This window comes from Chlorocebus sabaeus, chromosome 13, assembly GCF_047675955.1.
Source record: "Chlorocebus sabaeus isolate Y175 chromosome 13, mChlSab1.0.hap1, whole genome shotgun sequence".
Lineage (NCBI taxonomy): Eukaryota > Metazoa > Chordata > Mammalia > Primates > Cercopithecidae > Chlorocebus > Chlorocebus sabaeus.
In genome coordinates, this window is record NC_132916.1 from 19,580,918 (window position 1) to 19,601,525 (window position 20,608).

A 20,608-nucleotide genomic window follows, 5' to 3' on the forward strand; every position below is an offset into this window, starting at 1 on the left:
TTAAAATGTATGCACTAAAGTGAATATAAACTTTACGGTTCATTTTGCCCAAGAGAAAGGGACGGATGAGAGGAAATGAAAGCTGTTCTTTGGCACACTCACCATGGAGCTTCACTCGTTCAAGGCAGCTGATACCGCTGGGTCCTGGAGGTCTGCACAGCGCCACCTCCCGGGACTACCTCCCTTTGGGTGGTGCTCATTTCTCCGAGGCTGACAATTGTGTTCTCCGTTTCCCACACATCATTTGAAAATCTGCTCATATGAAACCACCTCAGAGCTCGGAGCGAAATTGCTCACATTTTTCAGGTGTATGGATGCAATTATACAGCTAACAATCCGGGGCTGTGGCTCACCTGTGGATGGGCATTTATCAATGATGCCTAAACCTTCCAGGAGATGGGTCCAGAGATAAACGACTTCAGGTGTGACCATGAAAGTCAAGGCTGGGAAAGCAGACTTGAAAAGTTTCACCTAAGGGATCTTGATTTTCAGGTGAGGCAGAACCCCCTAATGTAGAGAAGCTCTGATGAAATGCAAGGCAACCCCAGGTGTCGTGGCAGTCTAGCCCTTGTTAAGGTTCTTAAAGTCACTTGTGGTCGGTCACTAAGTTGTATGGATGAAATAAGTAGTACATGCTAACTTTATGGATAAAATAAATCATAATATTTAAAATACTCAGGACAGTAATTGACACATAGTAAGTGTTGTATGCTATTGGTTTCAAAATCTGGTTTCCAAAGCAATGTCATCTCTCTTCACTTCTCTCTCTCTCTCTCTCACTCTCTTTGTCTCATCTATGGAGAGACGTTGGTTTTGAATTGAGGCCCTACCACATTGTAGCTGTGCAATTTAAGGCAAGTTAAATAATCTTGCTTTGTCACAGTTTCTTCATCCGTGCAATAGAAATACAAATTGTATATTGCAATAATATTTTGAGGATTTCATAAGTGGCTATTAAAACTCTTAAAACAAAGTCTGTATAAAATAAGAGCTGCAGGCTGAATGTGGTGGCTCACGCCTGTAATCCCAGCACTTTGAGAGGCCGAGGTGGGAGGATTATTTGAGCCCAGGACTTCGAGACCAGCCTGGGCAACCTAGTGAAAGGCTGTCTCTATTAAAAAAAAGAAAGAAAGAAAGAAAAAAGAAAAACTCTGTAAGTGCTAGGCATTATAATTATTATATCTGGATCGATGTTAATAATAGTATTTCTGAATGGTAGAATCATAGATGAATGTCTACTTCATATTATGTTGAGTAAGTTGAAGCTTCCTCTGGCTGGGGTACATTTTCTTGGTCTTCCTATTCTTTGTGTGCTTAACCTTGTGTCTGGCCTATAGTAGCTGCTCAATAAATGTTGAATTCAGCCACTAAGATTGCATTGCATGGGCCAGGCGGCTCATGCACCTGGTGGCTCATGCCTGTAATCCCAGCACTTTGAGAGGCTAAGGTGGGTGGATCACTTGAGCTCAGGAATTTGAGACCAGCCTAACCAACGTGGTGAAATCCCATCTCCACAAAAAATACAAAAATTACCCAGGCATGGTGGCGTGCACCTGTAATCCCAGCTACTCAGGAGACCGAGGCAGGAGAATTGTTTGTACCTGAGAGGTGGAGCTTGCAGTGAGCCAACATTGCACCACTGCACTCCAGCCTGGGTGACAGAGTGACACTCCGTCTCAAAAAAAAAAAAAAAAAAAAAAGACTGCGTTGTGTAATCAGTACCTCTCCCAGATATCGTATTATCCATGGTCATTGTCTCATATTTTCATAGCTTTCTAGGAAGTTTCTGGAACAAAATTGGCATGAGATGAAATAAAGCCTAGTAAGTACCAATTCACATGAACATATTCCTCACAAAATTGTGTCTCTTTTTCAAGACTCTGGAGGGCTTAGATAACAGGTTCTGGGCTTGTGCTCTCAAGGGAGGCCCCTCTGTAAGCCTGTGCTATGTGATTTGCCAGAAAAACAACAAACTACCAGTTAATCATCTGCATATGTGGCCCATGTACTGCTGGCCCCCGGGAATGGTAAGTAAATGGGATTTTTATGGAAGTCAGACCTCTGAACAGGCAGTGAAATTGGCAGTCAAGGAAAACATAAATAGCAAAAAACCACGATTACAAGGAAGCATCTATGGTATGATTTCATATGTATGTAAAACTACATATATAAATCTTATATGCATATATGTAGGAAATGTCTTAAAATATAAATGGTAGTTATCTTTGGTAGTGGGATTTAGTGCAGTTTTTTCTCTTTGTTTACACTTTTTCTATACAGAAAAAATACACACAATTATGTATGAGGAAGAAAAAAATAACCACGCATCAAGGGAACTGATTGGTTCAATAAACTTCAAAAATTAACTGTTAGGGGCTGAGCCCGGTGGCTGACGCCTGTAATCCCAGCACTTTGGGAGGCTAAGGCAAGAAGATCACTTGAGCTGAGGAGTTCAAGACCAGCCTGGGCAACAAAGTGCTACTCCCTACCTCTACAAAAAATTTCAAAATTAGTTAGGCGTGGTAGCACACATCTGCAGTCCCAGCTACTTTGGAGACTGAGGCAGAAGGATCACTTGAGCCCAGGAGGCGAGCCTGCAGCGGGCTGCGTTTGTGCCACTGCCCTCCAGCCTGGGTCATAGAGCCAGATCCCGCCTCTAAAACATATGTCTATATAAAACAAGCAAACATTAACTATAAGGATTTGAAATCTGATGTTTAGTCGGTTTTCTAGAGTTAGCAAATAACAATACAGGACACCCAGTTAAAGTTTGATGAACAATTATAAGTACTCCCTGTATAATATTTTGGGTATTGCCTCTTTTTATTTTTTATTTTTTCAAAAAATGAAAAGAAATGTAAAGTAGGAGTATAGCTTCTACACTTTTACCATTATTGTTATTTCTTTTCATTCTTTTCTCTGTAAGTAGGTTTTACATGGTCCAGAGTCATACCATGTGTGTGCAGTTTTCATTCACTTAACAAATCATATTGGTTCCCTACTGGGGACAAGGTGCTGTGCTAAGCACTGGGGATACAGTAGGAGTAACACAGGTTTCCTGTTGCCTCTACTCAACATAAAATCATTTTGCACAGTGTTTGCATTAAAAACTTTAAATGAATGCATAATCTGCTATCAAGTTAGTATATTCCATTTTACTTAACCAATCTTCCATTGTGGCTTCATTTATTCATTTGTTTGCATATTAGCTTTTTGGTATTGTAAATAATACTGAGCTGAATGGCTTTGTACATCAAACTTTTCTCACTTTTTTGAATTATTTTAAGGATAGACACTTACAAATACTATTTTAGGCGGGGCACAGTGGCTCACGCCTGTAATCCTGGCACTTTGGGATGGGGAGGCAGCTGGATCACCCGAGGTCAGGAGTTCAAGACCAGCCTGGCCAACATGGTGAAACCCTGTCTCTACTAAAAATACAAAAATTAGCCTGGTGTGGTGGCACATGCATGTAATCCCAGCTACTCAGGAGGCTAAGGCAGGAGAATTGCATCATGAACCCAGGCGGTAGAGGTTGCACTGAGCCAAGATTGCACCACTGCATTCCAGCCTGAGCAACAGAATGAGACTGTCTCAAAAAAGAAAAAAAAAACTTTTATTTTTAGGCTAGTTGGAATTTCATAATAATTTCTTTAGAAAAGGTTAATTGGCTAGAATGACAAAAAAAATCAAAGCCTATATATTTCCTTTCTTTTTTTTTTTTTTTTTTTTTTTTTGAGACAAGTTCTCGTTCTGTTGCCCAAGCTGGAGTGCAGGTGCCATCTCGGCTCACTGCAGTCTCAACCCCCCAGGCTCAAGTGATCCTCCTGCCTCAGCCTCCCAAGTAGCTGGGACTACAGGTGTGCGCCACCATCCCTGGATAACTTTTTTGTATTTTTGGTAGAGACAGGGTTTCACCGTGTTGCCAGGCTATTCTCAAACTACTGGGCTGAAGCAGTCCACCCATCTCATCCTCCCAGAGTGTTGGGATTACAGACGTGAGTCACTGCGCCCGGCCAGTCTGTATTTCTTTGCCTGCAAATACGTTTAATCATCTTTCCATATATGTGTTTGCAAATTTGATTTGGTGGGTTGTCTACTCATTTTGTGGGGAAGGTCTTGGTGATGTTTCTTACTTTATGAAATCATACAAAAAGGTTATTAAGTTTGTATAGTGTTTATTTTTGCACTTTTCAGCCTATTGGTGCCTTATTTTTGGTTATTGATTTTATTTTTATTTTTTACTTAGAGCGATTTAACATTGTATCTATTAAAATCTGTTCATCTTTTGATTTCAAGTGTTTCTTAGTATAGAATGTCATTTTTCTACCTAGATGTTTACTACCTATTTAATTTATTTTATTCTTTTTTATATTTTAAAATATATTAAAACCTTAAATCATCTGGAACTTATTTTGGTATAGGTTTGTACTGAATAGCAATAGGATTTTTATTCCAGATGACGTATATATTATTCCCAAAGAAAACTCCATTTTTCTTTATCTTTCCCTTTGATTTTGTAATGGCTTTTTCTCATGTATTTAATCTTATTGTATAATAAGGCTTATCTTTGGATAAGCCTTGTATACCCATTATCGCACTGTTCTTTATTATGTATTAGAAAGTATTATAGTATTATGTGATAAATATATAGAATGTAAATTACTACAGTTTTACAATATACTATTAAATGTTAGAGTAATTCTCCTAATTCTAGAGTCTTCTTTCTGAAAAAAAGATTAAGTTCTACAAAACTTCCATGAGGATTTGAGTTGGAATCGCAGTGAAGGTATACATTAATTAGGTAACAACGGACACTTCTCCACCCAGGGACATGAATGTCTCTATTTATTCAATTCTCCTCCTATCTGTATTTGTTAACCAAACCTTATCTTGACTTCAGTTTACGTTTCTCTTATGAAGGTTACACGTGGGTCTCTCATATCATCATGGCTGGGCCCCACTAGATCCACCCCAATCTACTCAGATCAGCTTCACTTTTGTCTGCCTTGTACATTGTCTCTAAATCATCTTTTAGAGTTCTGCAATTTAACGTGATATGAAAAATCACTGGACTAACCAATGTGTTAAAATCCCTTCCACTCTGAAAAGCTTGATTCTATTATCTCCAAAATGCATGGTGCTTTCTTGTCTCTGCCTTTGCTAATACTGTTCTTCCTCCTACCTGAAATGGATACCCACTCCAAATCTACATATCCCAGCTATTTGGGAGGCTGAGGCAGGAGGATCGCCTGATCCAGCAGAGGTAGAGGCTGCAGTGAGCCCTGATGGTGTCGCTGCACTCCAGCCTGGGCAACATAGTGAGACTGTCGAAAGAAAGAAAAGGAAGGAAAGAAGGAAGGAAGGAAGGAAAGAAGGAAGGAAGGAAGGAAGGAAGGAAGGAAGGAAGGAAGGAAGGAAGGAAGGAAGGAAGGAAGGAAGGAGAAAAGGAAACAACAGGACCAGCCTGGGCAACACAGCAAGACTCTATGAAAATTTAATTTAATTTAAAATAATAATAAATAAAAATAAACACCTTCACCAATGTCTCTCCTAAATCTTTTGGAGATCTCATGTATTACTGATAGACACACTCGTGGTTAGCACGAACAACTTAAGATTTACGGAAACATCCAGATTTATCCTGTGAAAATACCATTAACTTCTTACATTCCAGTGAGTGAAAAGGCATGGATTTGAAGATTTGTCCACAGAGTGATAATGGCTGTATTCTCAGTTTCTGTCTGTGTGAAAATCTACTCGTCCTCACAGTCACAAGTTCTTTACATACTAGAAAATGTGTGAGAGATGGAGGTAAGGGGTGGCAGCTGTGGAGGCCAAAATAGGTTTTTTTTTTTTTTTTTTTTTGGTTTGTTTACCAACTGGATTTTGCTCTGGTTAAGACAACAAGGCACAAACCAAGAGAGATTTGTGTTTTCGAGTGTAGCAAGACATTCTAAATAAATGTTCCTTGAAGAGGGGGACTTTACATCCTAGAACTTTGGCAAAAATCCAAAAAAATAAAGGAGTGGACAGCAGCAGCATGGAACTGGGCTGTGGGATGCAATCAGCAGTTGAGCTCACATCAAACAGCTTTTGAGTGTATTTCTTCAGCTCTTCTTTGTATTAATGTAATATATGCAGAAAAGCAACCTTTTGTGAGGGTCTGCTGTGTGTCAGGGACTGTCTGAAGTGCCTCCCCTAACCAAGACTCAGTGTGTAACCTCAATTTGACAACTGTTGGAATCAAAGCCTTATGCTAAAAGTCTATAATCCCACAGTCTGTAATCCCCTCCCTCATCCCTCTTGCCCCATTCATCTGGGCATCCATCTGAACTTCACAAGGAAAAGAACTTGGTACCTTTGGCTCCTTCTCAACCACATAAGAGCACCAAAGCAGAACAATGTAGGGATAGAAAGTATCTTAGAAACTATTCGTTTGCGAGGGCTACCAAATACTGGATGCCAAACTGGGTGGCTTAAAATAACACAAACATATTGTCTCAGAGCTCTGAGGCCAGAAGACTGAAGTCAAGGTTTTGCCCATGTTCCCTCTGAAACCTGTAGGGAAAAACCTTTCCTTGCCTCTTCTAGTTTCTAGTGTTTTCTAGCAATCCTTGATGTTTTTTGGCTTGTAGCTGTATCACTCCACTCTGCACCTGTCACCATGTGGCCGTCTTCTCTCTTGTTTCCCTGTCTCTGTGTCTCTTCTCCTCTTCTTCTTTTTTTTTTTTTTTTTTTGAGGTGGAGTCTCACTCTGTCACCCAGGCTGGAGTGCAGTGGTATGATCACGGCTCACTGCAACCTCCGCCTCCAGGGTTCAAGCGATTCTCCCGCCTCAGACTCCCGAGTAGCTGGGATTACAAGTGTGCGCCACCATGCCCAGCTAATTTTTGTGTTTTTAGAAGACACAGGGTTTTGCTATGTTGGCCAGGGTGGTCTTGAACTCCTGAGCTCAAGTGATCTACCCACCTCGGGCTCCCAAAGTGCTGGGATTACAGGCGTGAGCCAGGGCCAGAACTTTAATATATCTCTTGTGGGGAGGGGACACAATCCAACCTGTAATAGAGACTAATAGTTTCTAAGATACTTTCTATCCCTTGTTCTGCTCATTCGTTTTGGTTTTAAGGAAAGTTAGGATCTCAGAGGTTGAGTTGGAGAGTCAATCTGTATGAAATGGTACATTATTACTCTTGGCAGTCTTGATTTCAGGAGACTAGAAACCCATCTTTCTCTAGAGTAGGCTAAAAGGAGTTCTTGGATCACAGAACATAAAGAAGAATGAACCAATCCGACTATGAGAGGTCATCCTTCCAGCTTGACTTCTGAAGCTACTAGAACAAGGGTCAGGATGCTTCCCATCCTCTTCTTTGGGCTTCATCCTCTGTTGAAAGGATTTCTTTCAATGGTACATAACGTCGTCAGTTCCCAAGTTTTATCCTGGGAGTTCCTAGTTCTAGAAAAGGATTGCTTTCAAGGCTGGATCCCAAAGGCAGACGCCCTGGGGGAGAGAGCTGGTGGCCCCTGGGGATACGTGAGCTTGATCTTGGACCAGTGAACTTCCACCAGAGGAATGGAGCACCATAAAAACAGGCCAGTTTCTGACCAGGCGCAGTGGCTCACGCTTGTAATCCCAAGACTTTGGGAGGCTGAGGTGGGCGGATCACTTGAGGTCAGGAGTTTGAGACCAGCCTGGATAACATGTTGTGGAACCCTGTCTCTACTAAAAATACAAAAATTAGCCAGGCATGGTGGTGCACACCTGTAATCCCAGCTACTTGGGAGGCTGAAGCAGGAGAATCACTTGAACCCAGGAGGCGGAGGCTGCGGTGAGCCGAGATGGTGCCACTGCACACCAGCCTGGGCGACAGAGTGAGGCTGTGTCCTGAATATAAACAAATTTAAAAAAAGGGCAGTTTCTGCAGGAGTCTCACAGGGGAAGACAAGGGGAACAGGAGGCTGAGGAGACAATATGAGAGATGTCCACTATAAAAAGATAATTCAAGAGCGAAAATCCAATTTTTATGTAAATTATCCAGATGGGCTCCAATGCGTATTCATACTCACCAAAGAAATTGCTCTGTCCTGTATTTTATGTCATTTAGCAGATCAGGTTTATGTCTGTGCCCCAGAGAAAGGACCTATGACATTTACTACATTTGAATTCAAATAGCAATTTTAGATTAATTTGAAAATTGATTAGGTCAGATGTTTCTGCAGACATGTTTTTGCCCTTTTATGGTATAGGGGGGTCAAATATCGGTTTATGAGTCCAGGATTTCTTTGTAAAAACAGACTTTCAAGTCAATTATTAACATCCACTGGAGTTAAAACATGACCATTTTTAAAGTGCATATTTTCTCAAAAATATCCTTCTTGCATATTTTACCAAAAATATCCTTCTTTTAATTTCTTTTAAAGCATTTGTTTGACTATGAGAAACAGGTAACTATGCAAACCCTAGGACTGTCATAAGTGAATTAAATGTACCTATTTCTGGATTATCACTATCGATTGTCAGGCTTAATCAGTTAGAAAGTAAAAGTAATTTTTACCTCTTTCTGCTAAACTAGAGAACAGAGTGAGTATGGGAAGATGACCTTTATCCTAGCAAAATGGCAAATTCTCAAGGTTGTAAGTGACAGATTGCTCTCCTGAGTCCCCAGCTTGGCTCCCAGCTGCCAAAAGGTCATCTTCATCTGGATATGTGCAGACACCACACGCTCAGCTCATGCAGAACAACTTCACCCCGAGCCTCCTCCAGCACTCCATCAATGCCATCATCATCCATGCTGGGCAAACCTAGGACCCAGACTCCTCTTTCTTTTCCCCCCTTTCCCTGCCTTCCATGTGTCCTCCAAGTATGACTCAGGACACTACCTACGTCAGTGGTTCCCAAACTTGGCTGAGTATCTGAATCCCCTAAAGGAGGACTTCTTTATTTTTTTTTTTTTTGGAGATGGCTGGAGTGCAGTGCTGTGACCTTGGCTCGCTGCAACCTCCGCCTTCTGGGTTCAAGCAATTCTCCTGCCTCAGCCTCCCTAGCAGCTGGGATTACAGGCACCTGCCACCACGCCTGGCTAATTTTTGTATTTTTTGTAGAGATGGGGTTTCACCACGTTGGCCAAGCTGGTCTCGAACTCCTGACCTCAGGTGATCCACACGCTCAGCCTCCCAAAATGCTGGGATTACAGGTGTGAGCCACGGCACTCAGCCCTGCTAAAAGACTTCTAAATGAATTCAGATTTGGAGTCTCCTTCCTAGAGACTGAGTCAGTACATCTGAAAGTGGCCTGAGCGTCTGCATTTTAAAGTCCTCCCCAGCCTCCTAAGGTGATTTAATAATGACCAGGATTTTGGACCAGCTGTCCTAAGCATCTCCATCCCCACTACTGCTGCCCTAGTTCAGCCCCCAGCACCTGCAGCCCCGCTTCGGTACTCAAGCTCTGCATTCTCTCAGCCATCCTCTACCGCGTTCAACAATACCACAGCACACACATTGAATGCCTATTTTTTTCCAGGTACTTTGTTAACCAGTGGAAGTATAAAGATGAATAAACCATACTCCTCCCCTCAAGACAACTCTTTCATGAGGGCGATAACCGAGGAAATAGGAATTCATGAGACCACGGCTCTAACTAGAAGAATAAGAAGTACCAGAAGGTCAAAAAAGAGGAACTGATTAACTCAACCTGAGAAAGTCTCCTAAAGCTTCACAGAGGAAGGAATGCTGAAGTGGGGATGAAGAGGAGTTGATCAGAAAAAAAGTAAGGATGGGAGGGAGGGAGAGGACATTTCAGATAGTGCTAAGCATGGGGATAATAGGACTACATTGCCTTTTTTTGTTTGTTGACTTGTGGAAGCGCAGTTTCTGTTCTTACAGGCAAATGTTGGGTTCCTTCTTCTTTCTTTCTTTCTTTCTTTCTTTCTTTCTTTCTTTCTTTCTTTCTTTCTTTCTTTCTTTCTTTCTTTCTTTCTTTCATTTTTGTGGATACATAAATAGTTGTATATTTTTACGGGGTACATTAGATTTTTTTTTGAGACAGGGTCTTGCTCCATCACCCAGCCTGGAGTGCACTGGTGCAATCTCAGCTCACTGCAGTCTCCGCCTCCTGGGTTCAAGTGATTCTCCTGCCTCAACCTCCCAAGTATGTGGGACTACCGGGTGGGTGCCACCACGCCCAGCTAATTTTTGTATTTTTAATAGAGACGGGGTTTCACCATGTTGGCCAGGCTGGTCTCAAACTCCTGACCTCAAGTGCTCCACCTGCCTTGGCCTCCCAAAGTGCTGGGATTGCAGGAATGAGCCACCACGTGGGGCCCATTCTGTGCTTTACAACTCCCAGCTGTGGAAGTCAGCAAGGCAAGCCACTTAACCTTTCTGAATCTGTTTTATAATCTTATAAACCAGGTTTAATAATAATTACCAAGTAGGCTTGAGGATTTAAAGAGAAAAATGCTTATTAAAACATTCCCAGACTAATGTTCTCTTTCTAGACATGGGTGGCTACACAGGCATCTGCTTTGTGAGAATTCATTGAATTGTATGTTTCTTTGTGCACTTTCCTGTATGTGTGTTGATGTCAATTAAAAAGTTAGAAACAAGTGCCTAGCTTACTGGCGTCTTAATAAATGTTCTAAATATTGGTTCTCTTTCCTCCTTGTCTTTTCCTGTTGGAAGCAGATGACCAGAGCTGGATTGGATGGCTAATGCAGGAATGACATGCCAACATTTGCAAGAGGTGGAATGTGCTGTTACACTGACATACAAAGAGCAGTAAGATGAAATTTAATAGGAACCAACATGCAGGAGGTTCAAAAAGAAACAGCACAAGTAATGAGTGGAAGATGTGATTTAAGAGGACTTATGAAAAAGCTCAGAGATTTTTAAATGACGCAAACATAATCTGAGTCAACAGCCCAGCTTTGCCACTAAACTCTATGACCCTCTGCAAAACAAGCAAGCAGATAAACCCAAACTGTAACCAAACCAAAACAGAAATCTCAATACAAGGTTAGGTTTCTGTAGCAGTGTAATGCTCAAATCCTAGAAATAAATACACCCATTGATTCCTTCATCCATCGGATCATATCTACATTGTAGGCTTTCAGTCATGGAAGCCTCTTCTTAGGATGGGTCTAGACCATTGACCATGTCCAAAGTTCAGTGACTAGGATCATAAGAGGTCTTAAAACCATGGCCAGGCACAGTGGCTCATGCCTGTAATCCCAGCACTTTGGGAGGCCAAGGCAGGCAGATCACTTGAGGCTAGGAGTTCGAGATCAGCCTGGCCAGCATAGCAAAACCCTGTCTCTACTAGAAATACAGAAATTAGCTGGGTGTGTTGGTGCCCGCCTGTAATCCCAGCTACCCCAGTGGCTGAGGCACGAGAATCACTTGAGCCTGGGAGGCGGAGGTTGCAGTGAGCTAAGATTATGCCCCTGCACTCCAGCCTGGGCAACAGAGACTCTGTCTCAAACAAAACAATAAAACAAAACAAAACAAAACAAAACACCTCATATCATATAAAGATCTGGAGAATTTTTAGCTTTAAGAAAATATTTGGGCCGGGTGTGGTGGCTCACACCTATAATCCCAGCTCTTTAGGAGGCTGAGGCAGGCGGATCACGAGGTCAGGAGATCAAGACCATCCTGGCTAACACGGCGAAACTCCGTTTCTACTAAAAATACAAAAAATTAGCCGGGCGTGGTGGCGGGCACCTGTAGTCCCAGCTACTCAGGAGGCTGAGGCAGGAGAACAGCCTGAACCCAGGAGGGGGAGCTTGCAGTGAGCCAAGATTGCGCCACTGCACTCCAGCCTGGGTGACAGAGTGAGACTCCATCTCAAAAAAATAAAAAATTAAAAGATAAAAAAAATAAAATAAAATAAAAAGAAAATATTTGGAGGCTGACTGGGAAGGCTTCAAGCATTTGAAAAGATTTTGTCAAGAGTGATTGGATTTATTCTATGTAGTTCAATGAGGGAAAATTCAGTTCAATAAGGTGAAAGTCTGGAAAAGAGTATTTTGGGCCATTTTAAGGTATGAGGTAGCATTCTCTTTCCGTCTCCCAACATGGCGCCTCAGCAAAAAAGAAGAACAAGAATGGGAAGACTATCTCCCTAACAGACTTTCTGGCTGAGGATGGGAGTACTGGTGGAGGAAGCACCTATGTTTCCAAACCAGTCAGCCGGGCTGATGAAACGGATGATCTGGAAGGAGAATTTCAACAACTCGGCACAGTAATGACGATGATGCACATAGGGCGCCTCCAACTGACCGTTCCATCCTTCCCACTGCTCCACGGGCTGCTCGGGAACCCAGCATCGACCGGAGCCGTCTTCCCAAATCGCCACCCAACACTGCTTTCCTGGGGAACCTCCCCTATGATGTTATAAAAGAGTCAGTCAGGGAATTCTTCAGAGGATTAAACATCAGTGCAGTGCATTTACCACGTGAACCCAGCAATCCAGAGAGGTGGAAAGGTTTGGGTTATGCTGCATTTGAGGACCTGGATTCCCTGCTCAGTGCCCTGAGTCTCAGTGAAGAGTCTTTAGGTAACAGGAGAATTCGAGTGGACGCTGCTAATCAAGCACAGGATAAAGACAGGGATGATTGTTCTTTTGGCCGTGATGGAAATCGGGATTCTGACAAAACAGATACAGACTGGAGGGCTCGTTCTGCCACAGACAGCTTTGATGACTACTCGCCCAGAAGAGGTGATGATAGCTTTGGAGACAAGTGTCGAGATGGTTATGATTCAGACCAGTATGGCGATGGGGATCGGGATGGGGACCGGGATGGCCCACGCCGGGAAATGGATTGATGCGGTGGCCGGGGTCGCTGTGGTGATCGAGGCAGCAGAGACTCTGACAGAGGCTGTGATTCCCAGACAGGCAGTGGCGGAAGAGCATTTGGCCGTGGGTACCGCAGGGATGATGACTGCGGAGGACGCGGGGACCGCTATGCAAAGACTGATACGACAGACAGGATGATGAGTCGTGGAGCTCCAGAGATGAGATGATTACTCTCGGGATGATTATAGGCGTGATGATAGAGGTCCCCCCGCCAAAGACCCAAACTGAATCCAACGCCTCCGAGGACTCCTAAGGAAGATGATTCCTCTGCTGGTACCTCCCAGTGCAGTCCAGCTGCTTCTATCTTTGGAGGGGCAAAGCCCGTTGACACAGCTGCTAGAGAAAGAGAAATAGAAGAACCGCTACAGAAGGAGCGAAAGAAGTTGCAGCGTCAGCTGGATGAGCCAAAACCAGAACGACGGCCGGGGAGAGACACCCAAGCTGGCGAAGTGAAGAAACTCAGGCACGGGAACGGTCGAGGACAGGAAGTGAGTCATCGCAGACCGGGACCTCCGCCACATCTGGCAGAAATGCACGAAGGAGAGAGAGTGAGAAGTCCCTAGAAAATGAAACACTCAATAAGGAGGAAGATTGTCACTCTCCAACTTCTAAACCTCCCAAACCTGATCAGCCCCTAAAGGTAATGCCAGCCCCTCCACCAAAGGAGAATGCTTGGGTGAAGCGAAGTTCTAACCCTCCTGCTCCATCTCAGAGCTCAGACACAGAGCAGCAGTCCCCTGCAAGTGGTGGTGGAAAAGTAGCTCCGGCTCAACCATCTGAGGAAGGACCAACAAGGAAAGATGAAAATAAAGTAGATGGGATGAATGTTCCAAAAGGCCAAACTGGGAACTCTAGCTGTGGTCCAGGAGATGGAGGGAACAAAAACCGCTAGAAGGAGTCAGATAGGAAAGATGGCAAAAAGGATCAAGACTCCAGATCTGCACCTGAGCCAAAGAAACCTGAGGAAAACCCAGCTTCCAAGTTCTGTTCTGCAAGCAAGTATGCTGCTGTCTCTGTTGATGGTGAAGATGAAAATGAGGGAGAAGATTACACTGAATAGACCTCTACATCCTGTGCTTTCTCCTAGTTTTTCTCCACCCTGGAACATTCGAGAGCAAATCAAACCTCTATCCAGACAAGAAAAAATAAAACTCACCATCTCCTTAAGACCTTTCTTACCTTTTTTTAAAAACAAAAAAATGAAATTCTTTTGCATGCTGCTGCAGCCTTTAAAGTACTGAAGTAACTGGAGAATCGCCAACATAGCCAGAAACAGACTACAGCTTTTTAGAGGAAGAGTTGTGGTGCGTTATGTCACCATGCAGTTGCCATGTGATTAGTGCCTAGGGGCCGCCATTTAGCAGAAATGGTAATGACAGTGATATAACGTCTGCAATCTGGTTGGGCAGTAGAGGAGGGAGGTAGAAGGAAAAGTGTGAGATTTCTACCTTTTAGTTTTTATCCTATTGTGGCATATATGAATTCTCAAACATTATCTGAATACATTTTTCACTCTTGGAAAGGTAGATTTAGCCTCAAGTTGTTTTAGTGTCCAGGAGGCTGCCAGCCCCTCCTCTGATTTAATTCTGAGTTTTGGGGGTCAGCTAGGGGGAATTCCTTTTTTTAACCCCGCAGAGGGGTAGTTGGGAGTGAGTCTGTAGGCCATAAAGAATAGGACTGCATTGGACCAAAATAAATGGGAAAATCATGGTTTGAAAAGAAGCTTTTGGGAAGTGATGAGTCATTTTGCACCAGGTAATAAGGGAACATTGTGTGACCTCCAGCAAACACATGAATGGTTATTTCCTGGAGCCGGGAGCACTTGGGGGTCGTGGCAATTCTCAGTGTTTTCTGTGTCCTGGTTTTACCCTTTCTAAACACTGTCCTTTCTGCAAGTTTGAATATATCCACGTTCTGTTGAAACCTTGAAGCTAAAAATTTAGACTCTTATCGTCATCTTAAGTTCTTCATGCTACTCTTAACCTCCCAAAGAGCAGTCTCTAAGTCACATAGACAATGTCTTGGGCATTTTCTCTCTCAGCCATGGAGAGCTGTGAAAGGAAGAATCGCTGCTTTTCTCAAGCAAATCAGTTTCTTGATGTCTTTTGGTTCTCACTCCTTGATCGCTCCTGATGCTTTGACCCCTTTTGTAAAGCAGAGTGCTCTAGAATAATGGATGGTCTTGGACGGTGGGTAAAGGTGGATAAGTAGGGACAGGGACAGTTAAATTGGGAGCCTTTCTTACAACCTTGATGGGTTTTCTCCCCGTAAGTTTCCTTCTCCACTGAAATGCCACACCAATGCTTGTTGGATTTATGAAGTGACCAGACCAATGTGTTGTTTTATTTATTTATTTATTTATTTATTTATTTATTTATTTTTTTTGAGACGGAGTCTCGCTCTGTCGCCCAGGCTGGAGTGCAATGGCGCAATCTCGGCTCACTGCAAGCTCCGCCTCCCGGGTTCACGCCATTCTCCTGCCTCAGCCACCCGAGTAGCTGGGACTACAGGCGCCCGCCACTGCGCCCGGCTAATTTTTTCTATTTTTAGTAGAGACGGGGTTTCACCATGGTCTCGATCTCCTGACCTTGTGATCCGCCCGCCTCGGCCTCCCAAAGTGCTGGGATTTTTTAAAGCTTCGCTTGAGAGAACAAATGGTAATGGAGAGAACTATTTGACAAGGTCCTGGTTTCTCTTGCAACACAGTAGCTAAACCCGCCTGCTTGTATGTGCATTTTTGTAGGGATCAGCTTGGTAGACAGTGTTAGCAGAGAAACCACACCTTGATCTTGGTTTGCAAGATCTTGGTCTCCCATCAGTGCTAGATTAGGCCCTGTTCAGCCATGCAGGGGTGTTGGTTTATGCGTGCTGCAGCGGTGGGCATAGTGAATACAATTTACCCAGTGGACAAACGTGTATACCGAGTGAGTTTAAATAATTGGTGTGGATTGGCCAGTAGCTAAGAAGTGGGCTTTTAAGGAGTGTTGAAGATTGAAAGGTTTTTTGTTTTTGTTTTTTTAAAACAAAAAAAACCATTGATTGTAGATAATGAAAAGCTAGGGTTTGCCCTCTTCATGTCTACTCTCCTTCCAAATAGTTATATCCAAAACTGTTTTTCCCTCTCCCCTACCTTGTCCCCCCTGTTAAAATAGAAACGGGGATTGATTAATGTCCCGCTCCTGAATACATGTAAAATTTGTACAAAAATATCTTCTACGAAAATGATTTGTAATCTGTAGACTTATTACCTGGGAGATGTCTTGATATAAAATCCCATCCTTTGGGTTGTGGATTTTTTATTTTCTCCAAATAAATCTGATCTTTAAAACAAAACAAAAAAAAGCAATGAGGTAGCTCGTGACTGGGGCTATCTAAAACTGGAATGGATCCCGTCTGTCGCTGGCAGTATTTAGCAGGGGCTCCGTGGCTACACATCAAGGCCATTGTAGATCGCATTTTTATTTTAGGCGGCGTGACAGATTATATGCCTCTGTTATGGGTTAAATTGTTTCCCCCAAAAAGGATAGGTTGAAGTCCTAACCCCTACTACCTGTCAATGTAACTTTATTTGAAAATAGGCGCTTTGCAGATGTGATCACCTTACGATGGGGTCATGAGGATCCAGTAAGACTGGCGTCCTTATGAGAAGAGACACATAGGGACAGGGAGAAGGCCAGGTGGAGACACAGGCGTGCAGAAGGGGAGGTGGCCATGGAGCACCGGGGGGAGGGAAAGTTGTCATGCAGCCGCAGGCCAGGAACGCCAAGGATTGCTGGCGACAACCAGAAGGCAGGAGAGAGAGCACAGCTCTGCTGATACCTTGATCTCAGACTTGCAGCCTCCAGAAATGCAAGAGAATACATTGCTGTTGCTTTAAGCCGCTCAGTTGGTGGTACTTGGTTTTCCTAGCAGCCCTAGGAAACGATTACAGCACAACCCTTTCCCTTTCACAGCCTCCGAATCCTTATCAGCCAGACAGCAACAATACAGGTAGGCCTGCCCAACCAAGTTACCTGACATACAGATTGCTCTGGCCTTCTGCAGCCACCCCCATGACCGTCTTGCCCCTCAACCCTCTTGTCCTTGGTGCCCCCTCAGCAATGCCCATGACTGCTGAGTGCCTGGGAGACCCTCTGTCCATTTTGCCTTTCCCTTCTAGCCGTGCTTTCAAGTCCAGTGTTGCTCAGGGCTCCGAGTCTGGGGGCTCTGCGAGGCCCACGGTGGGGGCCAGCAAGCTAGAAGAACTCTGTCTTGCTGTCTGTAAGAATCAATAAGCATTGAGATCTCTAGCCCCCCACAGAGGGAAAAGGCTTTCTGAGATGCAAACAACTCACCTACAAATGAACTTCTGGAATACACAGTCATTTGTGAGTGCAGGAACAGTCTGTGTCGGTCGCTCAGGCCCAGTTTGTAGATAAAGTTGTAGCAACACAGCATATTGTAACATTCACCAGTCCAGAAAGGCACTGAGAGGGCTCAGAAAGCAACTCATTTTTCCTCCTATTGAAACTCAGGAATGTCCTTTGAGGACTTTTGCTGAGATATGCGAATGATTTACTTTTCAAAAAAACTGTAAGTCAGGACCTCCGTGTGATTCTCGCCCAAGTCCTTCTTATCATGTGTAGAACTTCTCTGGGTGCCTGATTCTCCCCGTGGTGGCAAACAAACAGGGCCTGTGTGGGCCAAGGCGCAGAGCCAGAGAGGAAGGGTATGGGGCGTTCTCCCAAGGACAGCAAGTACAGTGTGGCCCTCCCTCTGACCTCCTTCGAAGACATTGAGGACTTGGAGTCCTTGCGTCCCCTATGATCCAGTGTGTCCTTGATTGAGTGATGCTGCTCTCCCTGCACTCCACCTCAGCCAAACAGCTCCACTTATCCACTTTATATTTTGGGGTGTCACATAATATTGTACTTGGTAAGAATGTCCCCTGCTCACATATGTATGTATGTGTGTACCAATTTGAAGACCACTCTTTCTAGCCTGAAACACATTGCAATGAGTTGCAGGGTGCCCCCCGCAAAGACATGCCTTGCCTTAATCCCTGGAGCCTTTAAGTTGATGTTCTTTGCAAAAAGGATCTTTGTAGATGTAGTTAAGTTAAAGATCTTAAGCTGAGATCATCCTGAGTTATGTGGTGGGCCATAAATCCAATGACAAGAGTCCTTATAAGAGAGAGAAGACAAGAAAACACAGACCCAGAGAGAAGAGGAGAAAGTCTTGTGAAGACATTGGCAGAGATTGGAGTGATGCAGCCACAAGCCAAGGAATGCCTGGAGCCACCAGAAGCTGGAGGAGATGACGCAGGATCCTCCTGTGGAGCCTTCAGAGGGAGTGTGGCCCTGCCAATCCTTTGATTTCTAACTTTTTTTTTTTTTTTTGAGATGGAGTCTCGCTCTGTTGCCCAGGCTGGAGTGCAGTGACCCAATCTCAGCTCACTGCAACCTCCGCCTCCTGGGCTCAAACGATTCTCCTGCCTCAGCCTCTTTTTTTTTTTTTTTTTTTTTTTGGTCATTTATAGATTTTAATGAATATCTTTGGCAAAGAAGTTTGATACAACCCAGTATAGAAACATAAAACATCTAGTACAATGCCTGTCACAAACTATATCAGAAAAGACTGACCTTTCACAAGCCCATCAAAAGTATCTGAGCTCTGCATATATTGAGTATTTCTTTTTCTTAAGTAGACCTGTTTAGAAGTTATTTTTTATTATTATTTTTTAATTATACTTTAAGTTCTAGGGTACATGTGCACAACGTGCAGGTTTGTTACGTATGTATACATGTGCCATGTTGGTGTGCTGCACCCATTAACTCGTCATTTACATTAGGTATATCTCCTAATGCTATCCCTCCCCCCCCACACACAATAGGACCGGATGTGTGATGTTCCCCTTCCTGTGTCCAAGTGATCTCATTGTTCAATTCCCACCTATGAGACAGAACACGTGGTATTTGGTTTTCTGTTCTTGCAATAGTTTGCTGAGAATGATGGTTTCCAGCTGCATCCATGTCCCTACAAAGGACACGAACTCACCCTTTTTTATGGCTGCATAGTATTCCATGATGTATATGCGCCACATTTTCTTAATCCAGTCTGTCACTGATGGACATCTGGGTTGATTCCAAGTATTTGCTATTATGAATAGTGCTGCAATAAACATACATGTGCATGTGTCTTTATAGCAGCATGATTTATAATCCTTCGGGTATATACCCAGTAATGGGATGGCTGGGTTGAATGGCATTTCTAGTTCTAGATCATTGAGGAATCGCCACATTGTTTTCCACAATGGTGGAACTAGTTTACAGTCCCACCAACAGTGTAAAAGTGTTCCTATTTCTCCACATCCTCTCCAGTACCTGTTGTTTCCTGATTTTTAACGATTGCCATTCTAACTGGTGTGAGATGGTATCTCATCGTGGTTTTGATTTGCATTTCTCTGATGGCGAGTGATGATGAGCATTTTTTCATGTGTCTGTTTGCTGTATGAATGTCTTCTTTTGAGAAGTGTCTGTTCATATCCTTTGCTCACTTTTTGATGGGATTGTTTGTTTTTTTCTTGTAAATTTGATTGAGTTCTTTATAGGTTCTGGATATTAGCCCTTTGTCAGATGAGTAGATTGCAAAAATTTTCTCCCATTCTGTAGGTTGCCTGTTCACTTTGATGGTAGTTTCTTTTGCTGTGCAGAAGTTCTTTAGTTTAATTGGATCCCATTTGTCAATTTTGGCTTTTGCTGCCGTTGCTTTTGGTGTTTTAGACATGAAGTCCTTGCCGATGCCTATGTCCTGAATGGTATTACCTAGGTTTTCTTCTAGGGTTTTTATGGTTTTAGGTCTAACATTTAAGTCTCTAATCCACCTCAGCCTCTTGAGTAGCTGGAATTACAGGCGCCCGCCACCACGCCCAGCTAATTTTTTGTATTTTAGTAGAGATGGGGTTTTACCATGTTGGCCAGGCTGGTCTCAAACTCCTGACCTCAGGCTCTCCACTGGCTTTGGCCACCCAAAGTGCTGGGATTACAGGCATGAACCACCATGCCCGGTCTGATTTCAAACTTCTGGCCTCCAGAACTGAGAGATAAATTTCTGTTATTTGAAGGCACAACGTTTGTGGTAATTCCTCAAGGAGACTAGTAGAAGCACTGTGGGGCACGTGAAATGTGCCGTCCCTGTGAGAAGGGAACAGAGGATACTGCCTGTTCCTAACCCACCACTGGGACCTGCACACACTCGGTGCTTGCCTATGATCTCAGCACTGTATCAAAAGGAACATTGTAATTCTACTTCTGGGAATCTATCCTGAGGAAATAACTGAGAAAACATGCAAGGCTGTAACTGTAAAAATGTTCATCACAATTCTGCTTGGAATAAAGGAAAGCTGAAAACAATCCACATGTCCCACCATAGGGGATCAATTAATTAATTATGCTGCAGTCATACCAAAGAATCCTATGTAGCTGTTAAAATAACATGACAGAAATGGAACTCTTGATGTGGAAAGATGTTACTAATTTACTTGTATAAAAATACATTATGGTGAGCTTCAAATCACTGATAAGTTAAAAAAACACATTACGGTATGAGCTCATAAAAAATACGTAAGCACATTTATTACACATTATACCTAGAAAAATCTAGAAAGAAATGTTGACAGTGGTTTTTGTTGACCGAGTAGATGTTTCACATTCTTTTGCTGCTCTGTGTTGCCTGTTATTAATATATAATATATAATAATAAATTATATGATAT

The 20,608-nt window shown here is 43.2% G+C and overlaps 1 pseudogene; it reads left to right on the plus strand.

Annotated features, from left to right (window-relative positions):
• Positions 1-396: 396 nt before the first annotated feature.
• LOC103241031 (eukaryotic translation initiation factor 4B pseudogene) lies at positions 397-14,121 on the plus strand (annotated as a pseudogene).
• The last annotated feature ends 6,487 nt before the right edge of the window (positions 14,122-20,608 follow it).